This window comes from Eubalaena glacialis, chromosome 3 (genome assembly GCF_028564815.1).
Source record: "Eubalaena glacialis isolate mEubGla1 chromosome 3, mEubGla1.1.hap2.+ XY, whole genome shotgun sequence".
Lineage (NCBI taxonomy): Eukaryota > Metazoa > Chordata > Mammalia > Artiodactyla > Balaenidae > Eubalaena > Eubalaena glacialis.
The window spans coordinates 141,340,268-141,361,286 of NC_083718.1; the positions used below are offsets into that span (position 1 = coordinate 141,340,268).

General features: G+C 36.3%; 1 protein-coding gene across 1 annotated transcript in view; it reads right to left on the bottom strand.

Moving 5' to 3' along the window:
- ATG4C (autophagy related 4C cysteine peptidase) overlaps positions 1 to 17,205 on the bottom strand; it is an 88,808-nt gene extending 71,603 nt beyond the window's left edge. Inside the window, exon 1 of the mRNA XM_061186492.1 lies at positions 17,110 to 17,205. The gene's annotated coding sequence lies outside the window, so the exon portion shown is untranslated. The remainder of the gene's footprint in view (positions 1 to 17,109) is intronic.
- Between the last annotated feature and the right edge of the window lie 3,814 nt (positions 17,206 to 21,019).

Sequence of the window (21,019 nt, forward strand, 5' to 3'; positions counted from 1 at the left end):
CTAGTGGGTGGGCACCAGCACCAGAATCCCATGGGCTACAGACCCACCTATCAGAGGGCAGACACCAGACCCAGGACCACCACAGGCCCACAGCCTGTCATGTCAGGACACAGCCCACCAACCAGCAGAAAAGCACCACCCACAGGACACACTGGGTCCTGGCCCTGCCAACCAGCAAGCCAACACCAGCTCTAGGATACCCTGGGCCCCTCAGCCAGCCTCCCGAGGATCTGGCCCAACACACAAGTGGGTAAAAAATCAGCTTTGGGAAACCCCAGACCCTGCAGCCAGCCATGCCAGAAAATGGACCTGACCACCAGCAGGCTGACAATAGATCCAGGACCCCCCAGCCTCACACCAGAACCCAGTTCCCACCCACCAGTGGGACAGCACTAGCCCCAGGACCCTCTGGGGCTCTGCAGTCAGGTGCCTCATGACCCAGCCCCACCAACCAGCAGCCAACAGCCTCTGCACAAGACAGGGCCTGACAAAGAAATAGACTGGGGACCAGTCATGCCTACCAGACCAACCACAGTAGCCAGCTCACCACAACAGAAGGACCCATGCAGCCCACAAAGGGGGCACCCTTAGACCATATAGCTCCGGTAACTACAGGGGAGTGCACTGCTGGGACGCATAGGATGTCTCCTACACAAGATCACTTCTCCAAGGCTGGAAACATAACCAACCTACCAAATACATAAAAATAAAAATAGCAAATTAGGCAAAATGAGAAAACAGAGAAATATTTTGTAAATAAAGTAACAAGCTAAAATTTAGAAGAACTAAAGGAAGCAGAGATAAGCAATCTAACCAATAAAGTGGTCAAGGTAATGATCATAAAGATGTTCAAAGAACTCAGAAGAAGATTGGATGAACAGAGAGAGAAGTTAGAAGTTTGTAACAAAGAGTTAGAAAATACAAGGAAGAATGAACAGAGGTAAATACAGTAGCTGAAATAAAAAATACAACAGAAAAAATCAACAGAAGACTGCACGATATAAGCAATGGATCAGTGAGCTGGAAGACAAAGTAGTGAAAATCACTAAACCTGAATGGAAAAAGAAAAAGTAATAAAAAGAAACAAGGACAGTTTATGAGACCTCTGCACAATGACTCACATTCACATTACAGGAGTCCCAGAAGAAGAAGAGAGAGAAAAAAAGCAGAGAATGTATGAAAGACATAATAGTTGAAAACTTGCCTAAACTGGGAAATGAAACAGACACAGACGTCCAGGTCCAGGAAGCGGAGAGAGTCCCAAATGAGACCAACCCAAAAAAGACTACAACAAGACACATAGTAATTAAATTGGCAAAAATTAAAGATAAAGAGAACATTAAAAACAGCCAAGGAAGAAGCAACAAGCTACAAAGGAACTCCCATTAGGCTATCAGCTGACTTTTCAGCAGAAACTCAGCAGGCCAAAAGGGAGTGGCATAATACATTTAAAGTAATGAAAAGAAAAACCTACAACCAAGAAGACTCTACCTACCCAGCAAGGCTTTCACTCAGATTTGACAGAGAGATCAAGATTCACAGACAAGCAAAAGCCAAAAGAGCTCAGCTCAACCAAACCAGCTTTACAGGAATTGTTAAAGGGACTTCTCTAAATGAAAAAGAAAGGCCACAACTAGAAACATAAAAATTACAAAAGGAAAACCTCATTGGTAAAGGCAAATATGCAATAAAGGTAGTAAACCAACCAAGTACAAAGTTAGTAGGAAGGTTAAAAGACAAAAGTAGTAAAACCACCTACATCCACAATAACTAGTTAGGGATATACAAAACAAAAAGATGTAAAATATGATGTCAAAAACAGTAAACGTGGTGGGGGGAGAAAAAATGTAACGCATATTACAACAAATTTTATTGTTGTTAAAATGTGTTTGAACTTAAGAAATCAGCAACTTAAAACAATCATATAAATATATAGAGATTGCTATATGTAAACCTCATGGTAATAACCAAGCAAAAAACTACAACAGATACACAGAAAAAAAAAAAGAAAAAATGTAACGCATACTACAACAAATTTTATTGTTGTTAAAATGTGTTTGAACTTAAGAAATCAGCAACTTAAAACAATCATATAAATACATAGAGATTGCTATATATAAACCTCATGATAATAACCAAGCAAAAAACTACAATAGATACACAGAAAAAAAAAAAAAGAAAAATGGTATCCAAATACAACACTAAAGCTAGTCATCAAATTACAAGGGAAAAGAGCAAAAGAAGAAGAAAGGAACAAAAAGAACTACACAAACAACCCAAAACAGTTATCAAAATGGCAAAAATTACATAGCTATCAATAATTACTTTAAACGTAAATGGACTAAATACTCCAAACAAGGGCAGAGAGTGGCTGAATGGATACAAAAACAAGACCCATACATACGCAGCCTACATGAAACTCACTTCAGATCTAAAGACACAGACTGAAAGTGAGGGGATGGAAAAAGGTATTCTATGCAAATGGACATGAAAGCCAGGATAGCAACACTTATATCAAACAAAATAGACTTTAACAAAGATTATAACAAGAGACAAAGAAGGAGCTTGCATAATGATCAAGGAATCAGTCCAAGAAGTAGATATAACTGTTATAAATAAATAAGCACACAACATATGAGCACCTAAATACATAAAGCAAATATTAACAGACATGAAGAAACTGACAGTAACACAATAACATCAATAGTAGGGAACTTTAACACCCTACTTACATGAACTGAAAATCATCCAGACAGAAAATCAATTCGGAGAAAGGGGTTTAAATGACACATTAGATCAAATGCATTTCAAAGATATATAGAGAACATACCATTCAAAAACAGCCAAATACACATTCTTTACAAATGCACATGGAACTTTCTCCAGGATAGATCAAACGCTAGGCCACAAAACAAGTCTCAGTAAATTTAATAAAATCCAAATTATATCATGAATCTTTTCTGACTAGAATGCTGTGAGACTAGAAATCAACTACAAGAAAAATACTGCAAAAAAGCACAAACACATGGAAGCTAAGCAATATGCTAGTAAACAACCAATGTCTACTAGCATGATTTTGAGGTCACTGAAAAAATCAAAAAATACCTGGAGACAACTGGAAACAAAAACACGACAATCCAAAATCTATAGGACAATAAAAACAAAAATAAACAAATGGGACCTAATGAAACTTAGAAGCTTTTGCACAGCAAAGGAAACCATAAACAAGACGAAAAGACAACCCTCAAAATGGGAGAAAATATTTGCAAACGAAGCAATGGACAAAGGATTAATCTCCAAAACTTACAAGCAGCTCATGCAGCTCAATATCAAAAAAAAAAACAACCCAATCCAAAAATGGGCAGAAGACCTAAATAGACATTTCTCCAAAGAAGACATACAGATTGCCAACATACACATATAAGGATGCTCAATATCACTTACATGTGATGTAAAACCACAATCAAAACCACAATGAGGTATCACCTCACACCAGTCAGAATGGGATCATCAAAAAATCTACAAACAATAAATGCTGGAGAGGTGTGGAGAAAAGGGAACCCTCTTGCACTGTTGGTGGGAATGTAAATTGATACAGCCACTATGGAGAACAGTATGGAGGTTCCTTAAAAAACTAAAAATAGAACTACCATATGACCCAGCAATCCCACTACTGGGCATATACCCTGAGAAAACCATAATTCAAAAAGAGTCATGTACCACAATGTTCACTGCAGCACTATTTACAATAACCAGGACATGGAAGCAACCTAAGTGTCCATTAACAGATGAATGGATAAAGAAGATGTGGCACATATATACAATGGAATATTACTCAGCCATAAAAAGAAACAAAATTGAGTTATTTGTAGTGAGGTGGATGGACCTAAAATCTGTCATACAGAGTGAAGTAAGTCAGAAAGAGAAAAACAAATACCATATGCTAACACATATATATGAAATCTTTAAAAAAAAATGGTTCTGAAGAACCTAGGGGCAGGACAGGAATAAAGACGCAGACATAGAGAATGGACTTAAGGACATTGGAGGGGGAAGGGTAAGCTGGGACAAAGTGAGAGAGTAGCACTGACATATATACACTACCAAATGTAAAATAGATAGCTAGTGGGAAGCAGCTGCATAGCACAGGGAGATCAGCTCGGTGCTTTGTGTTCACCTAGAGGGGTGGGATAGGGAGGCTGGGAGGGAGACACAAGAGGGAGGGTATATGGGGATATAAGTATACGTATAGCTGATTCACTTTGTTATACAGCAGGAACTAACACAGCAATATAAAGCAATTATACTCCAATAAATATTTAAAAAAAAAAAAAAAGAAGTCCATAATGTTAAAAGTGGAAATCTCTGAGAGATACAATATCATTTTTTTTAACATTAGGAGAAGCTTTATTTAACAAGGTACGATTCATGTTGAGACTCTCTGCTGACATTATGCAATGTCATTTCTACTTTCTTTTTTGTACTTCTCTTTATTAAATTGTTTACATTGAGCCTCTTTTAAAATAACAGAATTATTCAAAAATAAATCACTCAAATGAAAAACTTAACACAGGAAATTACAAATGTGTCCAGGTTATGTTAAATTCTAACAAAAACAACTTAAACTGCTCAACTAAGAAATCTACAGAGAAGACATTCTATTACAAAATTCCTAAGCAGCCTATGAGAAAGATAAAAATGCTGAGGCAAAGTGCTTTTTTCCTTTTTAAGATAAACAACATTATTCTTGTGTTTCTCAAAGACATCAGATTCAGCTATTTAGTCATTTACAAAACTTAACTTCCTCAATGTAATTCCCCAGAACAGCTTTAGCTGAGTAAAATGACTTGGAGGCTACCCCTTGTTAACTCACAATTTTTTTTCTCCTAAAAATAAATGTGGTGAGATCTGGAAAGAGGAAAAAGCATAAATTAATACTTGCATCCATTCAGTCTACTAAAATATTTTCTTTAAATGAGTCTCAGGTATGAATAGGGAATATAGTTAATAATTACATAATATCTTTGGATGGTGACATACTGTAACTAGACTAATTGTGGTGATCATTTTAAAATGTATAAAAATACCAAATCACTATGTTAATAGGAACTAACATAGTGTTTAGGTCAATTATACTTCAAAAACAAACAAACTCATAGAAAAAGACATCAGATTTCTGGTTACCAGAGGAGGGGATGGCAGAGGGGGAGTTGGATGAAGGTAGTCAAAAGGTACAAACTTCCAGTTATTTAAAAAAAAAAAAAGTTATAAACTTCCAATTGTAAGATAAATAAGTACTAGGGATGTAATTAACATGATAAATATAATTAGCACTGCTGTATGTTATATATGAAACTTAAGAGAGTAAATCCTGAGTTCTCTTCACAAGAAAAAAAATGTTTTTTCTATTTCTTTAATTTTGTATCTATATGAGATGACAGATGATCACTCAACTTATTGTGATAATCATTTCATGATGTATGTAAGTCAAATCATTATGCTGTACATCTTAAGCTTATACAGTGCTGTATGTCAATTATATCTCAATAAAGCTGGAAGAAAATGTATATAATAATTTAAAAAATCAATGAAGAAAGAAATTTTTTCTTTTTGTGTGAGAAAAGCCAGGGAAAGGCAAGACAAACAGTACTTTTAGTTTAACTATAAAAGAAAAAAAAAACATACAAATGAAGAAACCACAATTCTAAACTATCCTCACCTACAAATTCCCTTTCCCAAAGCTTTCCTGATTTAAAAAAAAAATTAAAAATGAATTAAAATTCACTAGTCTATCAATTATAAAGTGAAGAGATGATTTACCCATTATCCAGTATATTTCAACCTCCTGTGATACTTAAAATACATGGTTTGACTGCTCCAGGAAAAAAAAAAAATGATACGCCAAAACTCTTGGTTATTTTATGTAGTGTTGTCAGAGCCTCAGTCTAAAAAACCATCCAAATAACATTCTCCACAATTTCCAAATACTTTTTAGAAGGGATTTATGGTTTATTTCTTAAAACTTCAGAGAAATTGGTAACACTTTTTTCAAGTAGACATTCTTCACTAACGCATACTACAACAAATTTTATCATCCACCATTTCCATATTTCTGTTTGCTGTTTACATTCTGACGATTCCATTTTTAATTTAAAAATAATAGCATTAAAGAGGAGAAAACTCTTTACCTCAGTAAACACAGATAAAGCCACTAGATGAGGTTCATTCCTCAACTTTATTGTTAATGATCTGAAGTGCAGAGTGAAGACTAAACAGAGCAGTTTTGGAAGACAGAACTACAACATTTGATATGAAAATCATCGATTGAGACCCAAATGTCATTTTTAGAGAGTCACTTTTCTAACCACAACCACACATTAAGATAGTCGATAAATTATAAACTGATAAATGTAAAAGGTACTCAAATCAATGTCCTTGAAGAGCAGATAAGGATAATCAGCCTCCCCCATATGGCAATAAATAGAATATTTTATCCACTGAGGATTTAAAGCCAGTAAAAACTCCTGACAGAACTTTAGGGGACTGATTCTACAGAATATATCTCAGTCATGCAGCACAACCAATAAAAACACTGCAGGATTCCAGGATTTGTGTATGGTTGGGCATCTTCCCCAAATGGTATTCTGCAGCAAAAGAAATACAGATATTGATTTAGAATTTTTGATGTGCTTTTAGCTATGCCATCAAATAAATTGAACTGTGAGGAAGATTTTCATCTACTGTAACCTCTTCTACCTGCTTGCATTTTTAGTAACAAATATCAATCCCTTGTCTGACCTTGAATGTCTCTCAATATGTTGGTCTGTCATTTCTGCTCTCATTTCTTTTCTCCATCTCAGTTCTTTGTTTACAGAAACGTCAACTATTGTATCCATTTCTATTCCTTTGCTTTTCCTACACTTGCCAGTCTTCTATCTTCATGCCCTGAACTTGCCTAAAAATGTTCAGTTTGTAAACCCAGCACGCTTTTTTGTAAGTAGCAAATATGAAGATAGGGAGAGCACTAGAAATATTTACTTGGATTGCCCTCTTTCAGAGCTAACAGTTAGGCAACGTAGATGGCAGTAAGAGATAAAGATAAAAAGATTGAGAAAAGGGACAAGCAACATAATAAGGGTAAGACACGCACATCCAGAAACTGGCTTGGTAGTTTTGCCTAAAGGATACATCTTGTGAGCATTCTTAGAACTCTTTAGGATTGCATCCTCCAGTTAAAGACACTAAATCAATGCACAGCTACTTCATAATGATGACATAAATAAAAGGTACAACTTAGGTGTTCTTCTCTTAAATCTAAAATGAAACTTACATGGAAAAACCTAAGTACTGAATAGACACTTACCCTGACATATGACTTGTATCAAGTTCCTATAGGCAAAAATCTCCACCTATGCAGCACTGAGTATTACATGTTCACAGACTGTAAAGTCATCACCATAACCAACCTAAATGGTTGAAGGCTACAGTAGGAACTATTAATGTTATCTGGGCTGTCTTAAACATTCCTTGATCTTATCTCTAAGAAGAACATAATATTGACTATAGTTTGATAAATAAATTTTAATCATGTAGTTGTATGGATACTCTAGAACTCTGTCAGTACTTTAGTAACCTCTGATGAGTCCACGATAAATATGAATGTTTGCAGCCTCCATACTTTAAAGTGCAACTTTGCAAGGTATTAAGTACACAGTCTACATATAAGAAATAACATAGTGAGTCAAATCATTTAATCAATAAAATGAACTTAACCTCTCTAAGAACTGAAGGATGTCAGAATCTTAGGATTAAAAGGGAACTTAAAAGCATCTAGTAACTATTAAGTAGTACTATTAATAGTTCTTGACCATTTTCCTACACAATACACTCCAATCTACCAGTAATCTCTCCTAACTTGCACTGCTTGGATGGGGAGGAGCAGTGAAAGAAAATGTGTAAGTTTAAAAAGCAAAAAACAAAAAACAAAAAATCACTCCTATCCCTAGGAATCTGATCTGCTCTCTGGTTCGGGCTCACTAATCGCTAATCAGTTCATCCACCCATATGGCAGCAAGATTTCCTTTACAACATCTTTGCCAAGTGCATTTGCCCAGCCTCTGAGTGAACACTCCCAAAACAGGGAGCTCAGTGTATAATGAGCTTTGTATTGAGCTGAATATACAGCTGCAAGTTTAAAAGCCTGATAATATTTTAAACTATTTTTTTTCTACTAACATAACTGCTCTAGAGTATCCATACAACTGCATGATATCAGCTAATTTTAAACACCTACACTTGCTTGAAAGACATATGGAACCAAAAGTCTATGTCCTTCTAATTTCTAGTAACTGGTCCTGGCTGTGCTCTCTGAAATCAATCCCTCTTCCATTTGATAGTCCATCAGATATTCAAAGACATATTTCCTGCTCTTCACCCCACCCCATCATCTCTTTTCCACATTAAATATTCTTAATTCCTTCAATTAGTCAGAAGATTGTTATGAGTGGTAATGAGTGCCTCAATCAGAGTGCTGGTAAGGGGATAAGGAATAAGGAGATACAAATAACAAGCTGAGACGGTAGAACTAGCAACATCATATAAATATATGAATGTTTATATGCCCACATACAGGAGAGAGAATAAAATGACTGAAATTTCAGGTCTGATGTCTTAGAGAATAATGATACCTTTAACAGAAAAAGGGAACCCAAGAGGAAAAGGCTAAGGGAAGATGGGGAATTCAGTGTGAGACACAGTGACTTTGAGATTTGTAACAAGTAAATACCAATAAGATCTTTTCCAAGTCCCATTCCATTAGATACTTTTGTCAAGAAAAAGGTGCATCCATATTATTGAGACTAGTATTACATATCATTTAAACACAAAGTATCACATTTATTCATTCATCAAGTACTGGAGTACTTACTTTTATAAGGCACTATGGGAAATATAATAAGCCACGAAACCCAGTTCCTGTCCCCATTAACCTTGCATTCCAATAAGCAACATGTTTATAACTAACCAGAACTTAAGAATGAATGTGGTTATGTCTCACAACAAAAATATAAAATGCTATAATAATTAAGAGAAATATTTTTCCATTTCCAATGAGAACATTCACACATGAAAAAAAATCACAGGGTAACACACAGTCATAACTGGCATTCTTCAAATGCAAAGAACAAGGACATACAAATAACATAAATCTTTCTATTCTGGGTGTCAATACAGGAAAACACTAGCCATATTTTTTAGGAATGAGTTAATAAAGTACCCTGAACAATTATGTCTATTGTTAAAGATTAATGCTTGAATTGTATCATCAGTCAAAAGAAGAGCACTGTTTAAAATGTTCACAAACATAATTGTTTTGGCTTACAAATGGAATTGCCTGATGTCATTTTTCTCATCATTTCTAATTTTAAATAATAAAAAATTATATCAATTTGAAAAAAGAGCTACAAATTTAAAGCCTTATAAAGATAAAAACTGCATATTTTCTATCTGATATAACTATCCTAGAGCTCCCTATTACTATATATTATGATAAAGTTTTAAATTATTATGTCTACTTTAGTAGTTTTACAGATAACCGATTTTACAAAAAGAGTCTATTAAAAAGTGGTTTAGTAGGAACTTAACTATATTTTAAATTGATAACATAATCACAGAAGAAATCATTCAAATACCTTTGAACACCTGCTTTCTTTGACTATATATCTTCAGTGGGATATATTATAAGGACATAAAGTGGCAAAGAAATCTTTACTTGGTAAATCTGTTGCAGGAGAGAGTACCAGTATAGCAATTCCAAAACTATCATATGTGTGTGTAGGGCAGATTAAATGAGTAAATATATTGATATGGTTGAGAATCAGAATTCTCCCTGTAGGAAAAGGGAGATACAAATATGAACTGAGGAAATGTAAAGTTGAACTCTGTGGTTCTGAACTTGAATTGAAGGTATCCTATAAAATCATGATTTCTTTTAAAAAATGTGTGTGTGTGTGTGTGTGTGTGTGTAACCATTTAAAGGGCCTAGAAGCAACAACCGTAGTAGTAGTGAGTATATTCAATGCCCAAATTTTGGTTTCTAAGTACCATTTTCCACTAAAATGAACGAGGGCTCCACTGTAAAATAGTTGATTCCAAGTAGAATATACAAGGTGAGCCTGGAACACCTTATTGTACAAAGAAGTAAGAAGGTGCCCAAATACCAATGTGGACATATGAAAAGGCCACAGGAACTAGTTTGAAGGGACTAAACAAATTTGAGATAATTCAGTCATCAAAAAGCATAATGGTAACAGATCATCACATTGGATACGTTTTTTAAAAAGGAATCCTTGGGTACATAGAAGTACTAAAATAAAAGGAGAGAGACTTCCTTGGTGTTCCAGTGGTTAAGAATCCGCCTTCCAGTGCAGGGGACGAGGGTTCGATCCCTGGTCAGGGAACTAAGATCCCACAGGCCGCCGGGCAGCTAAGCCCGTGCGCTCTGGAGCCCACGCGCCACAACTAGAGAGAAGCGCACATGCCTCAACAAAGAGCCCACTCACCGCAACTAAGACCCAATGCAGCCAAATAAATAAATAAATATATATATATTTTTTGTATCTTCCTTTAAAATAAAATAAAAAGAGAGAGGAGGAATAACTCTTCTTTAAAGAAAATAGCCAGCAAACATATGTAGAAGGATTGAGAGAACTGGAAAACCATTATTTGGCAACAACCAATGCAATGATTGATTCAGGCAAGGTTCATCAATGGCTACTAAAGCCACCGTATAGAAAAAAAATTGTTGGAAAACAGAATATCTAATGATAAAGTATCACCTCCACAGATTAATTGTTAAGTATAAAAGGGAAAAGACACCTTTAAAATGTAGGAATCTGGTTAACCTAAGTGATCAACCGTAACATCACCAATAAATGGACAAATTATCATTACATTACTCTTGATGTGATCAAATAGAAAGTTTACAATAACTACCATGTAACAGTCTTGAAAAAAAACTATTTAGCCTGAAACTGTGAAGAAACAATCAAATTCATTTTGTGAGGCATTCTACAAAACAATTGGCCTAGACTTTCCAAAAATGTCAATGTCTTGAAACACCAAAAAAAAAAAAAAAAGGAAGGAAGATAGGAGGAAAAAGAAAAGGTGAGGATTGTTCTAGATAAAAGAAAACAGAGAGACACGACAACCAAATACAATTCAATGAAATCTTATTCAATTCAGTGTTTTTTTCCTAAAAAGCTATAAGAGACATTACTGGAACATCTGGGTAAATCTGAATTTTTTCATATGGCCTACACATTAGATAATATTATCATATCAAAATTAAATTATTTGGGTATGCTAATGGCATTATAGTTATGTAGGAGGATGTCCTAGTTCTTAGGCGATGCATGGTGAAGTATTTAGAAGTAAAGTATCATGATGTTTCCACCTTACTTTCAAATGCTTCAGCAAGGAAAAAAAAATGTGTGCATTTGTGTGTGTGTGTGTGTTAGAGAAAAAGCGAAAAAGCAAAAGAAGCATAATGTTAACAACTAGTGAGTCCAGGTAAAGGATATACAGGTATTTGTTGTACTACTCTTTAAACTTTTTTGTATAGGTTTGAAACTTTCAAAAGAAAAAAAGTTGGGGAAAAAAGTATGATGGAAATTAAATTGACTTTAGAGCAGCTGATCAGACTTTATAACGTTTAACTATGTCTTCACCCTATCCATAAGACCTAAAAGCCAGTACAAAGTTCAGACAGGTTGGACTAAAAATAAAAGTAATAACCCTAACAAATAATAAGTAATTATAAGCCAATCCATCATTAACTTCCAATTATAGCTGTAGACTAACCATAATCTCTGATGAGAATTCTGTGAAAGATGACATGTGCTGACTCACCTAGGACAACTGCGAATAAACAAAAGCTGTCTTGTATAATATTGTCTCCAAATCCAAATATGACTACCAAACGATTTTTTCCCCAATCAAGATCTATTAGTTAAAAGGAACTCTAGGGGCTTCCCTGGTGGCGCAGTGGTTGAGAATCTGCCTGCCAATGCAGGGGACACGGGTTCGAGCCCTGGTCTGGGAAGATCCCACATGCCGCGGAGCAACTGGGCCCGTGAGCCACAACTACTGAGCCTGCGCGTCTGGAGCTTGTGCTCCGTAACAAGAGAGGCCGCGACAATGAGAGGCCCGCGCACCGCGATGAAGAGTGGCCCCCACTCGCCGCAACTAGAGAAAGCCCTCGCACAGAAACGAAGACCCAACACAGCCAAAAATAAATAAATAAATAAATAATAAAAAACAAACAAAAAAAAACCCACCCCCGAATAATAACTTAAAAAAAAAAAGGAACTCTAAATTAAAATGTTGTTACAGAAGTACAGATGATCCCAAACACCACATCACTATAATAATAATAATGATAACAATAATAATAAACAAACTCTGTACCAGAAATTTTGTAAACCTATGCACACATAACATCTCATTTAATCCTCACAACAACTCTATAAGGCAGGTACTATTATTATCCTCATTTTATAGATTTAAAAAATAACAAAGGCTAAGTAACTTTTGCAAGATCATACTGCTACTAAATAGCAAAACACACCTTGAATCCAGGCAATTTGACTCCAAGCCCAAGCTTTTTGCTCTGTACCCTCTACTGCTTTACTATGAAATGTAAAATTTAAATAATAACTGACTGTATTAATTCAATATCTACCAAAAACTACACAATGGAGTTACTTCAAAGAAAATCATAAGCATGTCTTTTTTCCCTAATACACATTTATACTTACACATACACCAACTGAATGAAGTTAGAATTTAACCAGATGCCCAATTTATTGCCAAATCCCAAGTGCAAATAAAAATGATATAGAGCTGTATTACTCAGTTACCTATTCATATAAATGGTTGAATATGTTACATATAAATTCAAAACAAATACCAACATATTTCCAAAAGCCTTCATCTAGAACCTTATCCCTGCCCACTCAAGGGAAAAAATACTGAAAAAACTTATTTCAGGTACAGCATTCCTCAAACATACTTAACTTAAACAATGACATAAAAGGAAAAAAAAGAATAATTACGACATAAACCTTGAACACTGATGCCACGGTGAAAAAATATCAACAAACAAAGCATGTCCCCCCAAACCCAGTCATCTTACAATGTTCTCAACCTCAATGAACTGTACCACAATCCATCCAGTTACATAAGCCAAAATGCTAGTGGTGGCTGATGGCACCTTTCTCTCCCTCATTCCTCATATCCAATTCATCACCCAGTTCCACCTCCTAAACATCTCTAAAACCCATCCACTTTTACCTGTCTTCACCACTACCTTGTCTAAGATATTACCATCTCTCATCTGGCCTCTCCTCATCCACACTCTTATCTCCTCTGTAAACAGTTTTTCTTCTGTATAACATCAAGTCCTTTTTCATAGAACTTACAATAGTTGCAACTTTACATTTCTTTGATGGAATATTTGATTTATGTCTGCCTCCCCTCATAAGTTCTATGAGGTAGAGACTGCATTTACTCATCACTATATCACTGTGGCCTAGAAGCGTGCCTAGTAAATAAATACGTGTTAAATGATTGAATGCATGTCAAAGATTACAAACATTTATAAACAGTCCAAAAAAATTAAGTAGTTACAAGGCTCACGAACCATCATGAGGAGTACCTTATTTCATCATTTCTAGATCACACATTTTTACATTTTAAACTCTGAAACTGAATACATCTTACAGTTGACAATCTTTTTATGTTTAATGGGCAATATTTTTTTTCTTTCACGGCAGTTCATAAAATAATGGTGCATCTTGGAATAAAATAAACAAACAAATAAAAAGCCCTCATCCCAGGTAAATCTACAATACACCTGACCCACTCAGTTCAAACCTGGTAGGCTAGCCTCCCTTCTCCTTTGGCCACCATGCCACTCCCAACATGCAATAATTAACAGTGCTTATTGGTTCTTTCACCAACAGTTATCCAATTAATTCTTTTCTTTAAATCCCACAATAATAACACTAGATCTATCTAATTCCTCATTGCCTGGTATCTGAGCTCTTGCCACAGCTTCATTCATTTAAACATTTGTTTCAAATTCAGCCAACACTGCGCACGTATATGCAAAGAAATGAAGATACAAAGCAGTCCAGTTAACTGTCCCTCCCACTAATCTCTCTCTCCTACAATTTAGAATTTTGCTCATTTTATGCCTCAAACTGGAATTACTTTCCTCCCAATTTCTACCTATCAAATTTATACTCACTATTTTAGTTCTAGATCAAATCTCATCTTCTTCATGAAATATTCCTTGGTTAGTCTCTCTTTTCAACCTTAACATTCTAAAACACATAAAACCTAACGCATACTGGCTATATTTTGTTTCTTGAAGGCAAGGTTTACATGTCAAACATTCTGATAGAGTGTAAGCTCCCTAAGAGCAGGGACTTTTGTCTCTTGTTCACTGTTATATTCCCAGCACCTAGAAGAGTATCTGGTATGTAATAGCTGCTTAGCAAGTATTTATTGAATTAATGCTCTTTATATAGTCCAGAGTAGTGAACAAATCTTTGCAACTGTAGTAAGTGGGAAGAGTCAAAAGGAACTGGACTAAATTACTTGAATTCTTTGAGCTTCAGTTTCTTCATCTGCTAAATGTAAATAATACTCAATAGCTCAATGAGTTGGTATAATGATTTAATGCAATAATGCTTTAAAGCAGCGGTCCCCAAACTTTTTGGCACCAGGAACCAGTTTCGTGGGGAGGGGAATATGGTTCAGGTGGTAATGCAAGTGATGGGGAGCGGCAGATGAAGCTTCGCTCGCCCACCACTCACCTCCTGCGGGGCAGCCCCATTCCTAACAGGCCGCAGACCAGTACCAGTCCGTGGCCCGGGGGTTAGGGACTCTTGCTTTAAAGCATCTGGTACAGAGCTGAGGACAAGAGGATGTTCTCAATAAATGTTTTGATGATATTGTGACAAAAGTTAAATAGTAAGCAGCATTTAATAAATGCCTACTAAATGAATAAAATCTCAAATTTGAGTAATGTCTAGCCTCATATCATTTATCCAATAAAGAATTTCATGAGTGAATTAATTCTGAAATATCATACATTTAGCCCCACTCTTAAGCATGGCTAAAACCATTTCTGATTAATTAGGAATAACCTCATTTAGACTGGGTACAAGTATTAATATTTATATTTTATTGATTATATTTGACTCCTAAAGAAGAACAATAATTTTACTATTAGAATAGTAAAATACTCAGAATAGAAGAAAGCTGCAAAGTTATTTAAGTTACATGGTCCCCAGAAAGACAAGAAGTACAAAAATTTCTGTCTACAAAACATTACTGAATAGTAAACAATGCTGTTTTACCAGATCTATCAAATTATGCAGAAGGGGCTTCCCTGGTGGCACAGTGGTTAAGAATCCGCCTGCCAATGCAGGCGACACGGGTTCGAGCCCTGGTCCGGGAAGATCCCACATGCCGCAGAGCAAATAAGCCCGTGCGCCACAACTACTGAGCCTGAGCTCTAGAGCCCCCAAGCCACAACTACGGAAGCCCGCGTGCCTAGAGCCCGTGCTCTGCAACAAGAAGCCAACGCAATGAGAAGCCCGCGCACTGCAACAGAGTAGCCCCTGCTCACCGCAACTAGAGAAAGCTGGCGCACAGAAACGAACACCCAACACAGCCAAAACTAAATAAATTAAATAAATTTAAAATATATATAGAGAGAAATATCTCATAAACAATCACAACAAATAAACTTTTCAATATATTTGTATTCCATTTTACAGAAAAAGGAGCATCAAATGGTTTTTAAACTCTTTTTACTAAACTATAAAAGTTCTCATATTGGCTACTTTTTAACTTTAAACACTTCCCAAAATTTTACAGTGAAAGAACTGATAATTAATTCAATATAGCATCAGATTATTCGACTAATTAGAAACTCTCCCTTGTTCAGGGAAGACACTTTATTTACTTGTAAATTGGTACACACACAGACTTTACCTTTCAAAGCTTTTCTAATCCCTCTGTGTACTTTCAATGACTCACAATCTAATTACAAATCATAAACAACCAAGGACGAAAGAGCATTCCCTTGTGTCTATCTGCTATTAATTGACACAAAATCACCGCAAAAATTCTACTGGGGACATATGTTTCGAGTAGGAGAAGGGAAAAAAAATCCCATCTAAGTAATTCAGATACAAAGAGCTGTAGGACGAGGTATTCTCCTCTAACCATAGGGTAGCAGTGAACCCCTTGTGGGAAAATAATCAATACAAAACAAAAATGTAAGCCAAATAGATCTTAAGTATAAACTTCGTAAGCAGAGTCAGGCTTGGCTGTTCGTTGACGTCTCTCGTATTCACCAGTCATCATAACAATGTGTTTGAACATCCAACCTAAAAAGCCCTGACATGTGGATGGAAGCCGAAGAGTTGAGGATGAGTAAGAATCAAATAAAGTGATTAAACGTTAATGTCTGAATGGAAAAGCATTAAGATATTCAGGCAAATGTGTTAAGAGTCTGAAGCAGTAACAAAGGCCTAAAAAGGGATAAAGGAGTTAGGAATGAGAAGATTGAGATCTTGAGAATCTGATTTGGGGGGATTTTTTTTTCTCTTTTCTGTTCTTTTTTTAATGGAGAGAAACAGGGAAGGAGTTAAATGGATGCAATAGCTTAGGGGACGAGAGATCGTGCCTGAAACACGTAAGAAAAGCCTCTGGGAGAGGGGGAACAGCTGCCCACAGGAAGGCTTACGGTTCGTTAGCTCTGGAGCCCAGGAAGCGCAAGGAGTCAGAAAACAAATTACACCAGAAACAGAGATGAGGGAGGCGCCAAAACCCTCAGAGAGCCTAAACGGTTGGCTACTGGGTTTCCACTGAGGGCAGGGCCCCCCAAGAAACCCGGTCATTTGGAAGGACCGGAGACACTAAGTCCCAACCTTCTCTGAGGCTAGCGGAGTCAGAGGAACCTCAAGTCGACCCCTCACCGAAAAACCGAAAACAGAACTGGAGAAATGTAAACAATGTGCAGGAGCCACCAACCGGGAAATGTTCCAGCTCCACCAGCAGCCGCCACAAAAGCAGCCGACACACACGCAGACACCCCGAGCTCAGCGCCGCAGCTACAAGCACCTAGAGCTCCCCGGCCACCGTAGTAAGAGAAACGCCCCACCCCCCGCTTCAAACCCAGTAGGTCAGCCACTTCCGGGGCACTAACGCCTATTGATTGGCAGCAGCAATAGCAGCGGCCTACAGGCCCCCGGTCCGTTTACTTCATCCTTTTTTCCTTTTTTCGTCCTGTTTGCCGCCTCAGACTGTAAGTCACCAATATAGCAAGCGCAGAACCAAGAGAAAGTATCCATCTATAAGCGGTGTCTCCGATAGACAAACTACATTATTCCTGCCATGACTTCCTGCTGAACAATTGGACTTCAACTCCCAGCTTGCCATGCAACACTCCCTCGCTTCCAGCGTGGGAACTACAAGATCCAGCATGCACTGCGCCCCTTATTCTTCACTGTGCCCCTGACACCTGGAGACCTCAAAGGCGATTTCAGAGGATTCATTAAATCCTTTAGATTAATGTAGACCTTTCTAGCAAGCCCCACTTTGGTAAAAATACCAGTATTCCCTCCTTTCCTTTTGTGAAGGTATTAAATATCAAGGAATATGTGCGTTCATTTTCGACGTTCAGATTATTTTCCAGAATTGAAACAGGACAGTCTGCAAAGGCTTTTTATGAAATGGAAATTTTTATCCTCATTCATAAGGGGTGTTGAGAGAAATACTAAATTATTGCAAAGTGTAATCCTGTGTCGTTTTTGCAGTACTGCAAGGTTGTGCTGGAACAAGGGTTACCAAACGTGCTCCCGAATTGCATAGGAAATTACAATAAGAGTGAGAAGTGAAAAATTAACAGTCTGTACTACCAGACTATGAAACCACAAGAGAAAGAAAATCTTTCAGAATGCAGAGTTGAAAAGTTCAAAAGTAGATTTGAAAAGGGTTTTCAATTTTTTTATGTGTTTAATGGTTTGAATTATCTTTTTTTTTTATTATTATTCTCACAAAAACAGGTAATGCAACTTTTTATTTTCTGTTATGCAGTAGGGCCACCAAGTAACCTATCATACAAAGGATATAGCAAGTGAGCAAACAAAATAACTGTTTTCTTGCCTGATTGGATAGCCAGTGGTTCCACATTTTAAAATACAGAACTCTGTTTTGATTTCTTAGGACAGATAACATGCATTAAACAAGCTGTCTGGATGCTTTTTTGTTACTTTCATAAAGACTCGGATTACAAGAATGAATGTATTTCATTTTTAATATCATACATTAACAGGACGCGAGAAGCAATGCTTTGATTCTTTAAATAAACTACATGGTAATTATACAAAATAAAACTGTGTGTATGCCACAAACATTGGTAGTCTATGGATTTACAGCAAAAACAAATTTTAATTGGTTAGTAAAAGAGTAGAATACTTTCCATTTTTACAACTTCACGTAGAAGTCACACAGGGAAATTATATTCTCTAACACTGGCATGGCATCAGCTACCATACAAACTGCTTTCCAACTCCAGTGTGCTAAATTATGCAGCACAAGCAGGTAAATATTTAAAACCTACGATCATGGAAAACAATCTGCTGCTTTTGATACTCATACACCAAAGCAATATGAACTCTGTGAGAGAAAACATTTTCATCGGAATGATTCAGAGGTAACAATAAACTATAATTAGGTTATCTGTTATTCATAGGTGTTTGTAGTAAATAAACATGTAATTGGATCCACTTATTAGGGTTGTTATTAAGGAAGCTTTAAAATATGCTAAATGTTTGATACACATATTTCTAAAGTGGTTTCAATGATCAATTGTATAAATGAATGTGGGAAAGAGTCTAAAGAGTACATAATTTATGTAACAGACTTTAGGTTTTTAAAAGAGATTCTTGCCGCTGCAGTGCTCAGCAATATTCTCTCCTCCAAATGTGTCTTTGACTTTGCAATTCAGCCAATTGCCAACCACACAGAGTCAAAACTGGACAAGATGTTCATTTCGGTTCAACAAATACATGATAAGTGCTGCTAGGGGCAAAGCACTCTGCCTAGGCACTATAGTCTTTTTCTGAAGCACATACAGTTTTGATAATTAAGAAAGAATTAAAAAGAAGTGAAAAGATAAGAGAGCTTTATCGGAATGGAAAACAGAAAGTAAAATATGTGTAACATCAACTTTTTTTATTATACACACTTTTATTTTTAAACCATGTGAATGTCTTACCTAGTCAAAAAAATTTTTTAATTAAAAATTAAAAGGCCGTTGCAGTGGAATACCTGTGTAAGGGTCACAGCTCTACACTTGGGCAAATTACTCTTCTCTCTGTGTTTCAGTTTCCTCAACTGTACAATAGGATGACAATAAAAGCCACCATAAAGTATTTAGAACAGGGCTTGGGACATAAAATATTTTTTGAAGGTAAAATTTTAGTCAGGGTGTTGAAAGTTTTAAAAATAAACTATAACCCTATTTTTAGAAAGTACCTAAATAATATCAATCATACAATTAGTGAAAAATATGCTACTATATTTGAACCAGATAGCGTTCTAAGTATTTAGAAACTATCTTCAACATCAACTTTCAATAATCACTTATGCATTTGGTTAACTGGAACTCTTTAGTAGTGAATATACTTTCTAAAAGACAGGAGCTACATCTTAAACATCTGTGTCCCGTTCAGCTCTAAGCACCGTAATTTGTACAGAGTAATTAGTTCTCCATCAGTGCTTGTGGGAGTTCATGGTGATGACTGAGGCCCTGAAAACTCCCTTCTCATTCATACATAAGCTGTTTTTAACACCCGTGCTTTATTATTTTTTTTAATATTTATTTATTTATTTGGCTGCACCGGGTCTTAGTTGCGGTACAGGGGATCTTCATTGCCACGTGCGGGATCTTTTCACTGTGGCATGCAGGATCCAGTTCCCTGACCAGGGATCGAACCCGGACCCCCTGCATTGGGAGCGTAGAGTCTTAACCACTGGACCACCAGGGAAGTCCCTATTATTTTAATTAATAAATCAGATTGTATAATTAAATAGCTATTAAAACCAGAATATTTGACTAATAGAATGCTACATTTAAAAATCATGAAAAACAGCAATTCACTGCTTAGTGTGTATATATATTTAAAACATTCATCTTAAGCGTCAAGCCCTTTCCAAAATTCATCATATCCCAGGTGTGTACTTTGAAAACATAGAAGCCATTCTAGTAGCATTGATTGTGATGCAGCTCCAGATTTTTGCTAGTAAACTTTTAATTCTTAACTTCTACCAAGTATACTTCTTATTCATCTCCCTCCAGGACCCAGAGAAAGATGAAGGTCCTGTTTAATAAGTAAACAGGTACCATGTATGACTGATCAGGAACGTTATTTTGAGATAAATTGAACTCAGCCTTGATGAGATGAATACCTTGTGGAAATTATTAAAATTATTTTAAGGAAAACTTGGTGAAAACGTTTTCTCCTTTCCAAGTGACCTTATTTCTATCCCCTCTCCTACATCCTCAAGCTCACTCTCTCCACTGCCCCCTTTGCCTCAGCCTACAAACATGTACTGAATCCCCACAATTCTGAAAGCAACTTCAGCGGACTCAGTTTCCCTCCTAGATGCAATATTATTCCATCTTCCTTTTCCTTTCATAACCAGACTTCAGCAAGTGCTACAAAGTAAACCTTAGCCTTGAAATGCAGCACAAAATCTATTCACAGCTAATATTTACTGAACACCCAGCACTGTGCTAAGTCATGGAAATATGAAAAGAATTCAGAGAAGTAACTTACAGCTCACAGTGTGATAAACATTATGATAGAGGTATGAACAGGGTATTAAGAGAACAAGGAGTGTCAGTTATTCTCAAATTGAGGGATCCTGAAGGAGG